Source organism: Sus scrofa, chromosome 13, assembly GCF_000003025.6.
Source record: "Sus scrofa isolate TJ Tabasco breed Duroc chromosome 13, Sscrofa11.1, whole genome shotgun sequence".
Taxonomy (NCBI): domain Eukaryota; kingdom Metazoa; phylum Chordata; class Mammalia; order Artiodactyla; family Suidae; genus Sus; species Sus scrofa.
Window position 1 is genome coordinate 179,855,486 of NC_010455.5, and position 18,426 is coordinate 179,873,911.

Sequence of the window (18,426 nt, forward strand, 5' to 3'; positions counted from 1 at the left end):
TTAAACTGAGATCAAATCTTGAGCAATTTCTAATATTCCTCTATTCTGTGCATTCCAGAGAAAAGTAACGTAAGTTGCTTTTTATTTGGCACTTAACATTTGTTGACTCAGATCACCCTAGTCTCCTAAAGATCTACAAAAGTCTATAATTGCTAAGTAATTTCTATAATTAAAGAGGGTAAACAGAAGTCTAGAAACTATGAAAGGCACTTGAAGAAAGCTAAACATTTTAGCTAAGATTTAAACAAATTAAACTTTACCTTATCTGCTCTGGGTTCTCATTTTCCAAATTATTTCTGTAATTCTAAATTGAGATCCATGATTCACTTATATATCTTACATGGTTAGAGGGAAAGACGGTCACTGAAAATTATGCACAGTTTTTGATACATATTTTGATAAAGTCAATACAAATAAAAATCACGTAACTGATCAAGACAAAATATATAATTTGTGGGAGTGAATCATTAAAATTATAGGCTATTTTTTCTTTTAGTTTGAAATATGAAATAATAGTTTACAGTCAGCTTCATCACGCTGCATACTGAAGATAAAAAGACTGTATCTTTCATTTTGAGATACCCAAGTAGCTCTACTATATCATATTAAGGTTACCTAGTCAAGTCCTCTGTTATTAACAGTTGTGTAAAGCATACATATGGCTATCTTATACTTAGACACAAACATCCACAAACAAATAATTATCAGATGTATATAATGGTCCAGGTATACAAATGTGTCTTCTCATTTAATCTTCCCTACAACTTAAAGAGGTTGATATGATAATAATCCTTATTTTGAAAATGGGCAAACTGAACTTTTGAGAGGTTAAACAGTATGTCTCTAAACCTTGCTCTGCCCAATCATTGAAGGGAAAAGCTAGGTGTGAAGTTTAGTTTAGTTTCATTAATTAATTTATAATCTACTAAGGGGATGGAAAGGCTTAGAAACAGTGGCCATCCTTGCCACTTACACGCTTTATATAAACTTACTTGTGAGCATGAGATAGCCAAGTGCCTAAACCCCACCTCCACTACCTTCTACTCTCCCCACTACCCCTACGTGTGGTCAATTTGATTTTCTGACAGCACCTCTAGTTGCTTGTTCCTTGTTCATTTCTGCACTGGAAATAAAACCGGTTCAGGTAGAGGAAGGCAGGTCTAGTCTTGCCAGGCACTGATTTTGGGAAGGACCTTCTCAGTCTTTAACTTGGAGACCCATCTGACAGGTACAGCAGGGACCTATTTGCAAACCTCAACTCTACCCCCTGGAGTCTAATCTTTCCATGAACAATCTGAACTGGAATGTTTCTTGAATTTGGCAATTTGACATTTAATTGTGCTTGAAGGAGGCCATGCCTGACTAGTATCCCTCCTCGGAGGTTCCTGCCCAGCAAGAGTCTCAGGTGGCTGCCTACTTTCTCTGCCCAGCCTTATTACACTATTAAAATGTTAAATATTAATAGACTCTATGGCTCAGGTCATTGCTGTGGTACAGGTTTGATCCCTGGCTCAGGAACCTCTCCACACTGTGGGCAGGGCCAAAAAATTAATAGACTAGAATGTATTATTTAAAATTATACTCTTCACAAATTTATTCTAATACAGATATTATAATTGTATATATTTTCTTAGTTTTTAATATCTTTATTAAGTGATACTCATTCTTTATGGTATAAGAGTACTGGTAGAAAAAAAAAAAAAAAAAGGAAAAAAGACCACACTGGATCCAAACTTATTGGGGACAATAAATAAGTGTGTATGTGTATAATTCATAACCAAATAGATTGTAAATTAAAGCAAATTGAACCTATATCACTATAAATATATATAATGATTCGGTGTCAGTTTGCTTTAATTTATAGTCCATTTTATTATGAATTAAACTTTACTGTGGTTACAGGTATAAGACTTGGCGAGTATCAACATATCAATTATTATTTTAGAAGGATAAAATCAAAGAGCTGATATCATGTCAAAAAGTCATCACTTTTGGAGTTCCCGTCGTGGCACAGTGGTTAACGAATCCAACTAGGAACCATGAGGTTGCGAGTTCGATCCCTGCCCTTGCTCAGTGGGTTAACGATCCGGAGTTGCCGTGAGCTGTGGTGTAGGTTGCAGACGCGGCTCGGATCCCGCGTCGCTGTGGCTCTGGCATAGGCCGGTGGCTATGGCTCCGATTCGACTCCTAGCCTGGGAACCTCCATATGCCGCAGGAGTGGCCCAAGAAATAGCAAAAAAGACAAAAAAAAAAAAAAAAAAAAAAAAAAAGTCATCACTTTTTATAAAAAGATAGGCAATTTGTATTTTAGCCACAGTTCAGCTACTATTTTTATAAGAGTGACCAAGCCTAAAAGAGACTTGCCTAAAAGTGACGTGACTAAAAGCCCAGTTTCCTCATCTGTTAAATCTACTCTTTATATTAACTGATTTGTAAGGTTCTACTATTCAAAAACTGCGGTCTAAGCCTAGCTAATGTTGAACACCTAACAATAAAAACATCTGCTCATTAACTGAGCTTAGAGAAGTTATCACCCACATATTAAAGCTGTCTTCATGACTGACTTTCATTTCATGGCTTAGAGTAGTGATCATAATAACAAGCCCAAGGTTTGTTTTCTCCACAGATTTAATGTACCTAGATCTGTCTGACCACTGTTACCATGTAGTTTTCTCGGATGTTTCAAAATAATGTTGATATTGGTTAGCAGACCTAACGTACCTTAGACTCATGAATGAATCTAAGAAGAAACAGATTTCACCATTTAAAAACTTCCACATCCCAGCAAGCCAGCATAGGAGGAAAAAGGATGGAGGCACTCTGAGGTGAAGAAGATCTCTAAGCATGTTTGTCTACAGGTGCCTTTTTATGTTCTGAGGAGGAACAATTGAGGGGGCAGTCAGTCACCTGAGCCACTAGGACTGCCAACAATTCTGCAAACACGGTTCCTAGTCTGGTTCTGAAACACTGAATTCCCCTTCCTTCAACACCTAGAATGCTTTCAGAAGAGAAGCAGATGCTAAAAATTACTACCAGGAGAACCCTTGAAACTGTTAACAGAGGGGAGGGACAACAAAGGGTGCATGTAGAGGGGAAGGGAGACTGACTGAGTGTTCTTTATTCATTTGACTAACAAGTATTTATTGAGCAGATACTAGGTGCCAGAAGAAGTGTTAAGCATTGTGGATATTTTGGTAAACAAAGAATGCAGCTTCTGTCTGTAAAAAACAATCTCCTACTCCATCAAAAAGAACAACAACCCCCACGACAAGAAAACATCAATTTCCTCTACTTGGTATTCCCTCCATTATCTTCCCAATCTGAGTTGCTTGAATATTAAATACATGTATTTCATGCCTTTCTTCTGTAGGGGTAAAAACAAAGTTTTCAACATTTCTAAGGTAATTACAAAGTTAAAAACTAAAATTAGACCTAGAAAGAGTTTAGAATGTGTTTTATTCGGGAAAATAAAATATTCTGCTTCTTAGTTCTAAGGTTTATTTTCCTCTACATTTTCTCAATGAACCCTTTTTCAAAAAAAAAAACAAAAAACCTTTCACAAAACAAAGTGTATAAGAATACAATACTAATAATTTTGATGGCTGTTATCCAACTGAAAACATATTTAATAGCCGTAATTTTGCCACTCAGTTAAAAAGTTATTTCAAAACGTCTCTTTTCCTTAATAAATAACAGGACTGTGAAGAATTAATTTTAATCAATGTTTTATGCTAGAATCTAGTATTTGCTATTTAACAAATAATTTAAAATGCTTCTCTATTCCCACATTTCTGGGAATAAATGGAGACCAACATCCACAGCCTCTGATTACACAAACCTTCAGTATCAGAGTGTTTTTACAATGTATAATTAGCAAATATAGAACAACTATTCACATATTTAAAGGGAAGTGAAATGCAATCTAAAAAATGTAAAGCTACTTACTAATTGTAAGAACATAAAAGTAAACAACAGAAAAACCACCTTAATTCCATCAGTGAACTAGTTTGCTTCCTCGCTCTCCTAAAGCGAGCACTATGATTATAACGGAAAGATCAGGACAGGGCCAGAGGAGGCAAAGGGCAGTTGCAGTTCACATGTGGCAAGAATCTTAGACAAGAGGAACTTGTCCTCTCCCCCCACAGTACAGATTTTCACATAATGTAAAGAGTGCAGCTCCGGCAATAGCTCAAGAATGCCTGAGAATGGCAAGGGATCAAATCCCAGCTATTTCCGTCATTTTGTGAAATACTAAAACATTCATTCAACTCATATTAAGCAATCTCAAATTTTAAACGATAAGTGTCTACCTGAAAAACAGTCACAGAATTAATATACATTTTAAAAGACTGGAAGAAACCTTGCAGTTTCCTTTCCCACAGCAGAATCAAGCAGTGCAATGTCTATACAAATGAAATGGGTAAAAGAATAAAGTAAATATATTTCTTAATTTCCTTAACACGGTTTCAGGTGGTATGGTGGCTACCTCTTTTTTATTTTTAATGAAAATCTCCGTCCGACTCTTTGCATCATGTTATGTAGGTCCTTTAACAATATGTACTGGAAAATAATTAAAAATCATCTCTTAAACTAATTAGGTCCATAACCACCTCCCTGACTTCTCCCATTTATCTTGTGTTGAAAATCCTCCAATATTAGCTTGAATTTCATCTCTGCCTTACACGTTGCAAGCAGTGAAACAGATTAGTGCCTCAGAACACTTTATAGGGTTTCGTTATCAATCAGGTTATGTTCCCAGTGACGCTTTCAGCAAAATTATTTTATTGGAATGAACTCTCATGGGCTGAAGTAAACAAAGCTGTAGCCCACTGTTCTTGCATACTTTCCATTCATTTATTTCCTTTTTTTTGTTTGTTTGTTTTTACTTAGACTTATAGCACGTGTCATAGAAAGAGCGCGAGTTAAATATTCCTGGAGTGTCACAATATGTAATACAATAAAACAGATTACAACCCTACCTTTCTCTCACAGCAGTGGTGCCAAGCACAGGTACAACGGAGCAATCAATTTGTTCTGCAGACAGTAAGGCTTTCATGGAATACTAATGTAAAATCTCTTTTCTCTCTCCTCTGCCTTGACTCCCCAATGCCCAGGTCCCGACCAATTCAAGGAGGGGGCGGTGTGTCTTCTGCTGAGATAACCACAACTACTAATCAAGTCTACGTGTACAAGGACACAGGATTAAACCTCTACCAAGCTTGAGTTAGGGGTTTGAGAGCAGCTAAACACATGCACAGCACAGGCAAAATTAAACACACACACACACACACTCATACGCATGCACAAGCCATGAAAATACAGATGTATCTACTTCAGTGAACTAATTCATCACACTTTTTCCACTGATAGTTTTCTATCTCAGGGGCATAAAATTTTCTCCTGTTGAACTAAGGGCTTAGATCTCTAACAGTACTCAACAACAATTAATTTTCTCCAGAAAATGAGAATCATGATCATTATTCTTTGCATTAAACTGTTCACTGTTCTTAAAAAGAGGCATTTTTCTAAACTGGACTATTCAGTACCGTGTACATGGGCTACTCTTTCAAGTGTTCATATAGGGTTAATAGACTCAGCAAGGATTCTTAAGATTTTGCACTTAAAAAGGGTACTATACTAGCTCACAACCACTTCTCCAAGAAAAGCATGTGTACTCCTAATAACAAAAAGCTATCTGAAAGATTTTCATTTATCTTTTATTTTTACATTAAATACAATCCCAAGGCATTTAGAAAATATTTTCAGGTCTCAAAAATTATTTAAAAGACGTCTTGAGCACTTTATAATAATTATGATAGCATGGTGGTATTTTTGAGCTCGTAAATCCAGAGTTTGAGGTTCCTTTCAATTAAGCATTTTCACTTAGCTTATTATTTTTTTTTCAAAATATGACAAGGTATGCCAATCATTGAATAGGGTGATGACAGAAATTGTTAAATATTTTTTAACAACATACATTACCTCATTTTAATCTGCCTGCCTTAATTTTCAAGTAACTCCTGAAAAGTACTGACAGCCAAGAGACTGTAAACTAAACAATAATTACAAGCAAAATACTCTAGATGGCTGGAAAAACTTAGGAGGAGGCTTTCTAAACCAGCTCTATTTTCATGTCAACAATTGCTTTTAACCCTGCTAAAATACCTGTGTCTTATTCTGCACTCTTCCTTTTTCTTAAAAAAAAAAAAAAAAAAAATCAGCAGAACAATTAAGAAATACTAGGCCTTCCATGAAGTATTGCAATAATGTTTAACCAATACTGATGCATTTGTCCTTGACACACTGACCGTGTCATCAGGCTACTGTCATGTGATATCATGTCATTTCCCCACCTGGCTAGTGACCTTGTCCTCTAAATGACCTAAAGCTTCCCTCAAGTAGCAGGAGGCCCCTCCCCGCTGTCTCAGCAAGGTCGAATGGGTCAGCGTGTCCTCATCTATAATCCACCACCATTTGTCAGCAGGGAGGCTGGAGGAGGCAGGCTTGCTACAAGGGGAGAATGCCCAATTAGGCAGCTGTCACACAAAGCATAGGCTGCAAAATTATCCCCTGTCAAAAGAAAGAGCAGCTGCGGGTGCCAATTACAGCAACCTTTCAACCCTTTAGGTACTGGAAACTACACAGAAGTAAATGAAGAACAATTAGTGATAACAAATCGATGAATTAGGACAGTAAATTAGAAATTACTAGCAGGTGAGCGTGGGTCATACATGACATAAGGGCACAGCAGACTCCAGGCAAGGGCAGGGCTGCACAGAATCACACTACCCAGTTCCTCGCATAGAGATTTCCCCTCCAGAATTTTCTTTTTGCAAACCTAAAATCCTTTACAACAGCCATAACCTAAAAGTGTGCATACCTTTTTACTCTTCCTGGAAGACTCAAATACATTGTGTCTAGTTGGAGGAAAATCATCCAGAATATATCTAGTTAACTCTAAATTGTTTTTCTTATACAATCCATCACATTGTATCCCTTCAAACTTAGTCAACTTGTGGCCCACAAAGTCCAAGATACCAATTCAAATAATCACACTTAAAATATTATGCCCATCTTCCTAAAGCATGTGCCCTGGTTCTACTTTAGTCACACTTATAGGAAAATATCTTCATTAAGAAGGCAACAACCGAGTTCTGAGAAAACTTACATTAGTATCATAAAGCTGAAGTTTTATGACGTTATTTTATATATAAACAACTTCAAGATGTGCTTCTCTACATGATATACACAAAAAAGCATAAAGTATAAAGTTACTCTCAGATTATTCTGCTCTAATGCTAAAGAGGTGATAGGCATCAAGTCTCAAGCTTAGAAAACCAATTCACTTGGACTCTATATCCTTCTGACTACTGTCTGGTACTTAGCACTCACAGGAAACAAAGGAGAAACAAAACAAAGAAACAAGGCCCACGAAGGAGGAGTCCAATATGGCTATTGAGTGCAACGGACAAGGTTTCATTGCGCCTTGAAAAGGTCATGCATGTTCACAAGCAACTTTCTTAAAGTCCATTTTAAACTGAAATTACTTTTTGTCCCCTAAGGAAAAACACATGTGTCTTTTCACACCAATTCTTTGAAAGCTGTGAAACATGAATGCTATGCGCTATATTTTCTAAAGACTCAGGGTAAACTGATTTACTAAAATTCCAAATCACAAATGGGTCAAAGTGAGGAATAAAAGGTGAGATAATAAAGAAGCATTTTATTCATCCCTCTCCAACATATTATAAATACATCACAGCTGCCAGCAGAAAAAGTTTGTAATTCCTAGTTCCTAAATTGAGTCATTTGATAAAAATTCCAGGAGACAAATGTCGTGGGGAGGAAACTTCTCCACTTAAAGTTTATCCGAGAATTTGATTTATAAGTCATGTTTCACCCTTTAAAAAAAATGGTCATTTATAAATTTTCTTAAGTTTAGAATGCAACCTTCTAAAGCCAGACATAAGAAATTCAAAGTGAGGGCAAGTGGACAGGAACGAAGGAGTTAATTCCTTTAGAATTCAGCTTCCATCATACATGGGTGACTATCTCTTTAAATAATTTAAATCCTCTCCATCAACTACAAAGCTGTTTTGAAGCCATTTAGCTTTGTTCTTTACATGTGTTCTAATTAAGAAATGACCTTGTCATCACACACATCAGAAATCCAGGATTATTTCCTACAGCAAAAATTTTGAGCCCCCAAAAAAAGAAAAAGAGGGGAAAAAAAAAGACTTCTTCCTCAGTTCCTCACTAAAGGAAGTTGTTGGTTGGCTGAACGCTGAAGCAGTTTCACCACATAATTTTTTGTTGTTGTTGAATGTCACAGGGCGGGTTAGTGTGACCTTGAGCTGCATCAGCAGCACAGCAAGGGTCGAGATGCCTGCAGGCGCCCTTGTACTGGATTTGCAAGACAAAAACCTTCAAACTGGCTGAAGGACATCTTAAATCTCTTCAAAGGTTTTCCGAACTAATCTGGGCTGCTCTTAGCAGGATCTGTGCCAGTGTGAGAAGCAAAATTAAAAACAAGGTCTCTGACAGGATGTTGTCTCCTCTTAACCCTTCCCAAGCAGAAGAGAACAAATCACAAATATTCTGGAGAGATGGTTTCCCTAAAAGCTTTCTTTCATAACAAATTATGTAAGCGAGCAATCACCAAGGATGAGGCAGCTATTAGTCCTTAAAACTAAACCCTCCCATTGTGATTAAATAATTTGGCTCCTTTTTTTTTTTTTTTTTTCCTAGATCATGTTTTAGTGTAGCAAATATAAAACTTAAAGCTCTATTTGTTATCTTTCAGATTTGGAGCAAGTGATAGGTTAAGATTTAGGAGGTATTTCCATCAACATTAATTTCTCGAATTTTTTTTTAAAGAAAAAGCTTTCAGCTGGTAAAGTCATAAACTTTGTGCATATTGCATATAGTTACTAGAATTAAAACAGGTTAAAAATTATATCATATATTTTCTATTCCTTACTCCTAACATGATGAATACACAGGTAAGAGGAAGAAAACAAATCAGAAGAGTGAAAGTGAACATAAGTAAAACAAGATAAGGCAATCTCAGTCTTGTTGTAAGAAATTAGCCTGACATATTGTTATTGTAACATTGTAGTATTTCCAGTGCAGGCCAAAAAAGAAGGTATTATTACTGGCAGAGCATGTGAGTCTTGTCTGGAATACCCTTTAAGTTTAATTTAGTAGCTATAGCTCTTAAGAAATAATCTGGGGGAACAAATAGTTATAATAAAAATCAGTGTATTTCCATCTATGACACATTAGTTTCTCACTGGCAGATATACCTCGATTAGTTGTATAGAATATTTACTGTAGGGTATAAAATGTATTGAGGTCTAATAGATTGCAAATGATGCCCTAAAAAAAAAAAAAAGAAACAGACTGAGTTCAAGATTATGCTGAATGACAGCTGCACTTTCACTCACTTGAATTCAGATATGCTTTTACAAATGGGGTAGGAAAAGGTTAAAGTAATTCGTAGAAGTATATAACACGAGAGTGAACAGTACATGTGAATTTTCCTTTAGTCACTATGCAAAAGAAAGACAGAGTGTATGTGCTAAATGCTATGGCTGCGGTTTATAAAAAGTGCTCTGGGAACAAAGTGGGCTATAACTAAGTTTTCACTTTATGTGTGTCTGCACCCTAAGTGGTGGTCGGTGATGGTTAAAAAAATGAATAAAGGCTTGCCAGGCAGAAGAGAGTGGCAGCCACACTAGGTTACCAAAAGAGCACTCAAAAGGAGTTTCCGTTGGGGCTCAGTGGTAACGAACTCGACTAGTATCCAAGAGGACTCAGGTTCAAATCTCACCAAGGACTAGTATCTATGAGGATCCCTGACCTCACTCAGTGGCTTAAGGATCTGGTGCTGCCTTGAGCTGCAGTGTAGGTTGCAGACGTGGCTGGAAATTGGTGTTGCTCTGGCTGTGGTGTAGGTCAGCGGCTTCAGCTCCCAATTTGACTTGACCCCTAGCCTGGGAACCTCCATGTGCCATGGATGCGGCCCTTAAAAAAAAAAAAAAAAGAAAAACCAAAACAAAACAAAAACACAGCACTCAAAGGAAGGGAACTGCTGAGTGTGATACAGGAAGAAGTGGTCCAATGTGACTAGAGATTAGGCTGAAAACACAACTGGGACCAAGGACTCTGAATCAAGGTCATGCCAAGGAGCTGGCCTTTATCTGGCAAGCACTGGAAGGTTTACAGGCAATGGTATGATTTAAATTCATGTTAAAATGCAACAACAAAAACAGAAGCAGGAGAGTTGTTGATGGCTTACAGGGAAAAAAAAATTAAAATTAGTGCAGAGAAGAAAACATAGTCAAAATAAGGCAGGGGCAGGAGAATTAAAGAAAAAAGACAGCTCTGAAAAACAATGAAGCCTGGTTTAAGTATTTAGATAGCAATGTGTATAACAAAACAGACCTATAAAATAGAGTAACTTTAATATCAAGTTCATTAAATCAAAAAAAGAAGAAAATAATTAAGGTGTCTCAAGCCTAGGTTTGCAAAATACCTTGGTAGTATGACCTATACAAAGTTTCAAGAAAACTAAGAACTTCTGCAGAGGTGTTTAACAAAGAGTCAGAAGTAGATTCTGTTGAGATTTGAATTTGTACATTTCAAATAACCATCTTCATTAAGTATCAGTAAGGATTTTGCTTATTAAGGCAGCAACATGTACTTTTTCAGAACAGTGTGAGGGCATAGTTTCCTTGGGTATAAGAGAGAGAGGCCTGGCTTAAAGCGTAATGTCGTTGGAGCTCACAGTTTCATCAACACTAATGAAAATAAAATTAACTCGGCAAACATTTATTGACTGCCTACTATGTTTAGGACACAGAATTAAAAAATAAAACGTCCCTAACATTCTATCAGCTTTGTGCTTCTAGTTTATCACTGACAACGATAAATCCCCAAATTGCAGCTCACGCCATGACACCATCACACAATAAAAAGATAAGTAAACAGAATATTGCGCTGTCAGTGAATTAATGAGTCTAAACCAGCAGCCCTCTTGGTATTCCCATGCAGCTGACAGGTACATATGACGCATTCTCAGAACTCTCAGGAAGACCCAGTACCCATTTAATTTGAAGAGAGTCGTCAAATACTCTAGGAGACTGACTGTCCTGCTAAGACCTCAGAAAGAATTTAACAGAGTATCAGCCAAGGTAAGAGGGTAGGAGTGAAAAAACACAGGAGTCACTGGGGCCAAGTAACTATCTGCCAGAGAGCAGACTGTACTCTCAGAAAAGGAGAGCCAGCATCAGGGATCAGGTTGAGGCAAGTGGAGGGAAAGGTCAGACAAAGGAGAGAAGGGAAGATTTTGAAGGTAGAGACTTCTCACTCCCTCAAAGAAGTATAAATTTGACTTTGTGGAATAATTAAGAAAGTGACCAAACCCTCTGGAGTACAGAGAACCACCACAGAAGTATTTGGTGGTTTATACATCATAAAAAGGGCTAGAACTTGAAAGCCAGGGTACTGACAGGGCATAACTAGGAATGACCTTACTGAGTATCCACAAATAAAATGACATCTCCTTGAGTAAGCATCTCCGTCTTAGAGCTGCCAAGCCAACACTGGTAATAGGTTCCAGCACATTCTATGTCTAGACATTAATAGAAGAGTGGGTAATATGATAGACCCTGCAGATATTAAAAAAAAAAAAATTCTAATCCACAAACACAAAAGCTAGGTTACAACTTTATTGAAATAAAAATACAGATTATTCTGTTGGCAATTAGACAAGTGAATTGTCTATCAAGCAGCTGTTCTCCAAGTGTGGTCCAGGGACTCCAGGGTACCCATGCTTGATTCAGGAGGCACATGAGGTCAAAATTACTTTTCATGAAACTGAACTGTTATCTGCTTTCCGTTTCTTTCTCCCACAAGTCGACAGTGGAGCTGTCGGTGGCTACGTGCTGTGTGGCACTGTGTTGATGGCTACTGGAATGCATCCTTGTGTATACTTGTGCTTTAGAATTTTTCTCAGTTTAAATTTCTCATATGGTAAATACTGGTTGATACAGATCTCATAAACAAAAACTCCCTGGGGTCTTCAGTATTTTAAGAGTACAAAAGGGTCCTGAGACCAAGAAATTTGAGAACTGCTGCTAGTCTACTAAAGAAGTACTTCTTAAGAAGTACAATCTTGATTTTAATCTTCAAATGAAGTCTCTGCTTTCTAATTTTCACGAATTTACATTATAACTATGACAGATAAATACCGTTCTCTGTACAGAAATGTTTCCAAAATTCTGGTGGGAAAAGAAAAGAATGGCCTTTTCAAAAAGAAGATTAGTAGGCTAACAGGGATATGAAATATCTCCCACCTTTGGACAGTCACTGCTGTTCTGAATTTACCATACAAGAAGTAACAACTCCACAAATATATATAGAGAAGTTGTTGTGCGTTGAGAATTGAAGAAGGATAACTAATCGATAAACCAGCCTTAAGTAGACCCACAACTTGTCAGGAAAAAATACAATTAGCAACATAATGAGATACTACTATAAGAGAAGGCATGAACAAAGTGGGAAAAAAGCATGAAGGGCAAATATGGACTTTTTTTTTTAGTGAAGGCACTCCCTAGAGATGGCATCTGAATTGCTTTTTTTTTTAGGTCCGCACCTGAGGCATATGAATTGAAGCTACAGCTGCTGGCCATAGCCACAGCCACAGCCAGATGGGATCCAAGCCGAGTCTGTGACCTACACCACAGCTCTTGGCAATGCTGGATCCCTGACTCACTGAGCGAGGCAGGGATCAAGGATCAAACCCAAATCCTCATGGATACTAGTTGGATCCACTGAACCACAACGGGATCTCAGCAAATTGATTCTAACAAGTAAGACTTTGCCAATTAGGCTAAAAGCATCCTTTGGGCAGTGGGAGGAGCATCAGTCCCAGCAGGGAAGTACACAGTATGTTCTAGAAAGTAGGTAATCCACTTAAAGAGAAAAATTTGCAAGTAATTAGGAAACTTTTACACAACTAGACAGATATCTTGAATTTAATGATGAAAGATTTGGACTAAAATTTGTATGTCTGTTTCTTAATTTCCAATATGCCACAGAAGAAGCTTTTAAAAAATACAATAAAAATGATTTAGTAGGAATTCCCACTGTGGTGCAGTGGATTAAGGATCTGGTGTTGTCTCCCTGGCAATGTGGGTTCAAACCCTGGCCCAGTTCAGTGGGTTAAGGATTTGGCATTGCTGCAACCGTGACACAGGTCACAGCTGCTTGGTTGGATTCGCTCCCAGGCCCAGGAACCTTTTCATATGCTGCAGGTGTGGCCAAAAAAAAAAAAAAAAAATTTGACTACAATAATTCAGTGATGACAACCGAAGGAAAACTGGTCCTTCACCACAAATATTTTGAGAAATTCAGCATACAAGCTGCAAGATGACAAGGATGAGTAGTAGTAATAGCAGGAGATAAAAGCTTCAAGCTAGGAACTTGCATAGATTATACTATCAACAATCTCTCTATAAGAAAATAAAAAAAATAGGGTTTGAAAATTACCAGTGAATCTTTAGAATGAGGAAATTTTAATTATCTAAATAAAGTGCATAATAAGCTCTACTGCTACAATCACATCAATTTCAGATGTGCAAACCAGAGGTGGCATGGCTAAAGGGCAAATGTACCAGAGATTCCAGGCAAAAATCAGGTTCAAAACAGTTAATTTAAGCAAAAAAGACCAGGGTCTGTGTAAGAAGAGAAAATGAATTGATACTTTAATCAACACATTTTAAAATTATTTTAATTACTTCATTTGAAACCTTTCATGGGAGAGGGAAAAAACCTTAGCTGACACAGAGGCTTGGGAATTTTCCTCCCAAAATTGATGTTAGTTATATCAATTAAAGTATTAAGTAAAAGACTTATGGAAAATCAATTCTTTAAAGACATCAAATTTAGAAAAATGCTAATTATATTAATGTCTCCCACTGTAACGGTAAAATTAGGACTGATTAAAGAGGTCTGTTACTTTTCTCTGGTCATTTACTACTGGGATGGTTGAATTATTTTGATGAAAGAGTAACAAAGCAAAGTGGAATTTGGGAATATGTAGCAGCTGTGAGATGGGGCAAGGACATCAGTATGGAGGTTTAATAGCATAAGAGCTCCATGTGAGAAAAGAACTCTGAACCACGATGCTGGCCATGGAAAAGGAAAGAGTGGGTGGAAGCTGTGTGAGAACCTAACGATGCTTCATTTGAGCTGAACATCCAAATTGTCTTGCTCAGTTGTCCACGAAACAAAGGAAATATCAGTAAGATAGCCAAGTTAGTTTATGGCAATTAATCCAAACTAAAATGACTCAGCCAGACTCTGGATTGATCTTGGTTTCACAGGACCATGTTCTCACTGATATGTAGAAGTTTAAAACTTTTCTAAAATACTATTTCTTAAATTAAAAGCCTTATTTTGAGGGGAGTTTATAAAGACTTCCCATGTTGACAATTAGCCTCACTTTATCAATCTGGTAACTTAGTCTGTTGTTAGAACCAGCTAAATCACTGGCCCATATTTTCAACTCTTCATATAGACACTATATCTGACATAAAACTTTTCAACACTTAAGGCATTTGTTGATATAATGATCAACAATTTAACTGAACTAGGGAAGAAAAAGGTACAAAAAAGACTCTTCCCATTGAGAAATCATGGGACACAACAATAAAAACTCCACTTAGTGGGAAAAAGATATTGAAGTGTTTTAAACTATACTGATTTACAGCTGATTATCTAATTTTACCCAAGATACTTTCTGTATTATCAATACTTGTCAAAATTAGCTAATAAATGTTACACAACTGAGACAAACAGAGCACAGAAAGTACATGAGGCCCTTTAAAATACAAGAACGGGTGATTTTATTTTGTTACTTATAGGGGGTGACTATTCCTTTCCAAAAAGGGAGCAATCAAGTGAGTAAGGGAAATCTTGGTCTAAGACACTGAGAAGCTTTATAAGTACTTCATGTTTCATATGGTTTTCAATTTCTTATTTTTTTATTTTTTAAATTTTTTTGTCGTTTTAGGGCTGCACCACAGCTCACGGCAACACTGGATCCTAACCTACTAAGTGAGGCCAGGGATCGAACCTGCGTCCTCATGGATACTGGTCAGATTTTTTCCCACTGAGCCACAATAGGAACTCCCTGGTTTGCAAATTCAATTAATGAAAATCTTTTCCTTTTTTCCGAATCATGTTCTTTGGCCTCTCATTTAAGACATTACTCTACTTAAAAATATAACATGACTGGTTTCAAAGTGTAGCTGTACGACAGGCAAACTATAGTAAGACCTCATGAAATACATTAGTTTAGAGTCTTCAACTGTATTCTGTCATGTACTAGTCATATTCAAGGTTTTCCTTTTGGAGACTGACGGTCCAATGCTAATGGAAGGCCTAGTGAGCAGTCTGTAGGACCATGATTCGACATCTCCCAAACTTACTTGACCATCAGTTCCACATTCAAATGGAAAAACTATTTAACAACATACATTTTAGGAAAAGCACACTTGACATATTCGTTTTTAAATTCTTAAAAATTTAAATATATGTAAATGATAATCACTAATAATTCAACTTCAATTGCTGTCAGAGTTGTTCACTGTATATTCTAAGTAATCTGCCTTCTCTCTGAAAGATCTAAATTTGATCATTTTTCAAGGACAACTTACTGGCTACGTATATTTACCATCTGGCTGTCTGCAATTGATTTACCAACTGTCAAAAGTAGTTGCTGCTTACCACAAAAGAAGGGCGATGACAACCTAAGTATAACAACAGACAAGATATAGTTATATCTTGTGCGTCACAAGAATAAACATGGTTATGATTTTAACAAAATTAAAAATTGGGGTTCAATATCAACCATGATTCAACAAAAATAAAAACAGATTTAAGACTATCCAACAGACATTAACACAGAATTATACCTGAGTAAAAGAAATTTTAATATGTACAAAAAAAATTTTGGTTGATTTAAAAATCTCAATTTAGAGGAAAAAAAATAGTATGTGAATATTTGAAGAATGACTAGAAAGCAGTGATTACTGATTTTATCATCTGTTTAATAACATAATGTTTTAAAGGTTTTTTTGGCTGAAATTCTAAGAATAAAAAATAATTAAAAGGTAAGGAGAATGATTAAAATAAAAAAATCATCACTAGGTTTTCTGAATTATAATCAGAACAGTGAAGGAAAAGGAGTCAGTATTATTGCTGTGCCAAGCGTATTAGGCAGCCCAGTAAAGAACAAATTTGGTTAAGAATTGCCGCCTCCCCTTCTGAAATATCATGACCTATTAAAACATCATAAATTTTAGGATAGTTTATTTGCTTTCTCTTCTGACTGGAGTTTTCAGTTAACTGAACTCTTCATAACTAATTATGAGCACAGTAATCAATCACTGCGCCTTTTCTCAGTTTACTTGTAGTTCTGTGCAGGTATATGCAGCATAAGGCTTATGGCATGACAAATGCAGTTAGGATGTTGCTGCACTAGAAAACAAAAACACTAATCTAAGTAGAATTAGCTACTCATCTCTTTCTGTCACACTGCCCACCTGCCTATGATAATTTAATAGGATTTTTAGATCATTTCTCAGAAATGCTGATATACCGTTTGCCTTTTAAGGGGGAACCATTTTATATAATTCAAAAGTAATCACTGACTTATACTACTTACACTATAGTAAACCCACAATACCAAACATACTTCTACTTTTCCTCCAAACAACAATTAACTTTTTATCTTGGATCAGATAGCTATTTTAAGTTTTGAATTAACTGTCCATTTCCCTGGTTTTTGGTAAACAAATTAAGTATCATCGACAAAAATATTACCCTTCTTTCAAGCATCTCAATCCCTCTCTCCAGAAGTAATCTACCCTTCTAAATTCTCAAGAATGTCATTTGTGTCTTGCTTATGGCATTTAACTTCTTCCTCCTGTTTGACTGTATTTATCTATACTTATTCTTTCTCTGTAAGTTTCTTAGCTGTCAGAGAGATTTGCATTTTATTCACTTAAAAAAAATACAAAAAACCACACTGCCTAATGAAATAATTTGCACAGATAAAGCATAAAATACAAATATGGTGATTATAAGCTAATTTATAATTAAGAAAGGATTATCTGAAATATATTTTTTGTAGAGCTCTTTCACCATTTTGTTTTCTTTATTCATCTTTATTTTAAAAATATTTTTTTAGTTTTGATTTTTATTTTTTCCATTATAGTTGGTTAACAATATTGTCAATTTTCTACTGTACAGCAAAGTGACCCAGTCACACACACACACACACACACACACACACATATATATGTATACCTTCTTTTTCTCATACTATCCTCCATCGTGCTTCATCATAAGTGACCTGATATAGTTCCCAGTGCTATACAGCAAGATCTCATTGCTTATCAATTCAAAAGGCAATAGGTTGAAATATATTAAAGTCACAATGGTTAAGCCTTATGAACTCAGGATAAATATTCTCACCGTCCACCTCCAAGGCTTGAATCTCTGCTTTTTGAGAAAGGAAACGGAGAAGGCTGTTGAAAAGTAGCTCTGATGATGTCATCTGGAGCCTTCAGATTCCCACTCCTCCTTCAATCTAGTGTGTATCTTAAGAATAGGAAAAAGGTAGTTTGGCATCTATTCTAAACTAGATTCTAGAATATCTTTAGTGGAAGTTCTGTAAACTTTTCTCAATATCTTTTCTTGTTCAAGTTCAATGAAGAGTCATTGACAGGGAAATACGGATTGTTTATGAAATATAAATTGATCACTAAAGGAAAAGCAATAGATTTTTGCTTTCTAAACAATATGATTACTTGATAAAAGCAGATGCTTCAAGAAAATAAATTGTGAAACAGGTTTATAAGTTGTTAGGATGCACTTATGAAACTCTGTTAATTTCAAATTTCTATCAAATTAATTCAATTCAGTTACATCTAAAGATTCTAAATCCTCCTAAGGTATATTTCCAAAACCTTAAAAAAAGAAGAAAAAATGAGCTGTTTTCTTTCATATTAAGTGTTTTCTGTTTTAAAACACTATCTATGTAACCTTCCCAGCACAAAATTTGATAATAAATATCATACATTTTATGTCCACAGAAAGACTTGTACACCAATGTCCAAAGCAGTTTTATTTTTGATAGCAAAAAACTGAAAACAATTCATATGCATATCAATAGGCGAATAAATTATGATACACCCATACAATGGAATATTTACTGCCCATAAACAAAAAAAGGATATTAATCTTGATATAAACATGGATGAATTTCAAAATAATTATGCTAAATGCAAGAAAACCCAGCCTAAAAGAAATACATGGTGTGTGATTCCATTTGCATAAAAATGTAGAAAATGC

General features: G+C 36.0%; 1 protein-coding gene across 4 annotated transcripts in view; it reads right to left on the minus strand.

Moving 5' to 3' along the window:
- The window catches only part of NRIP1 (nuclear receptor interacting protein 1), a 93,496-nt gene that overhangs the window by 32,755 nt on the left and 42,315 nt on the right, over window positions 1–18,426 (minus strand). Inside the window, exon 1 of one of the 4 annotated variants that reach the window (XM_021070820.1) lies at window positions 1–17,287. This exon is cut by the window's left edge and continues 12,968 nt beyond it. The exons of the other annotated variants lie outside the window; for them this stretch is intronic. The gene's annotated coding sequence lies outside the window, so the exon portion shown is untranslated. Of the gene's footprint in view, window positions 17,288–18,426 lie in introns of those variants that run through there. 4 annotated transcript variants of the gene reach the window in all.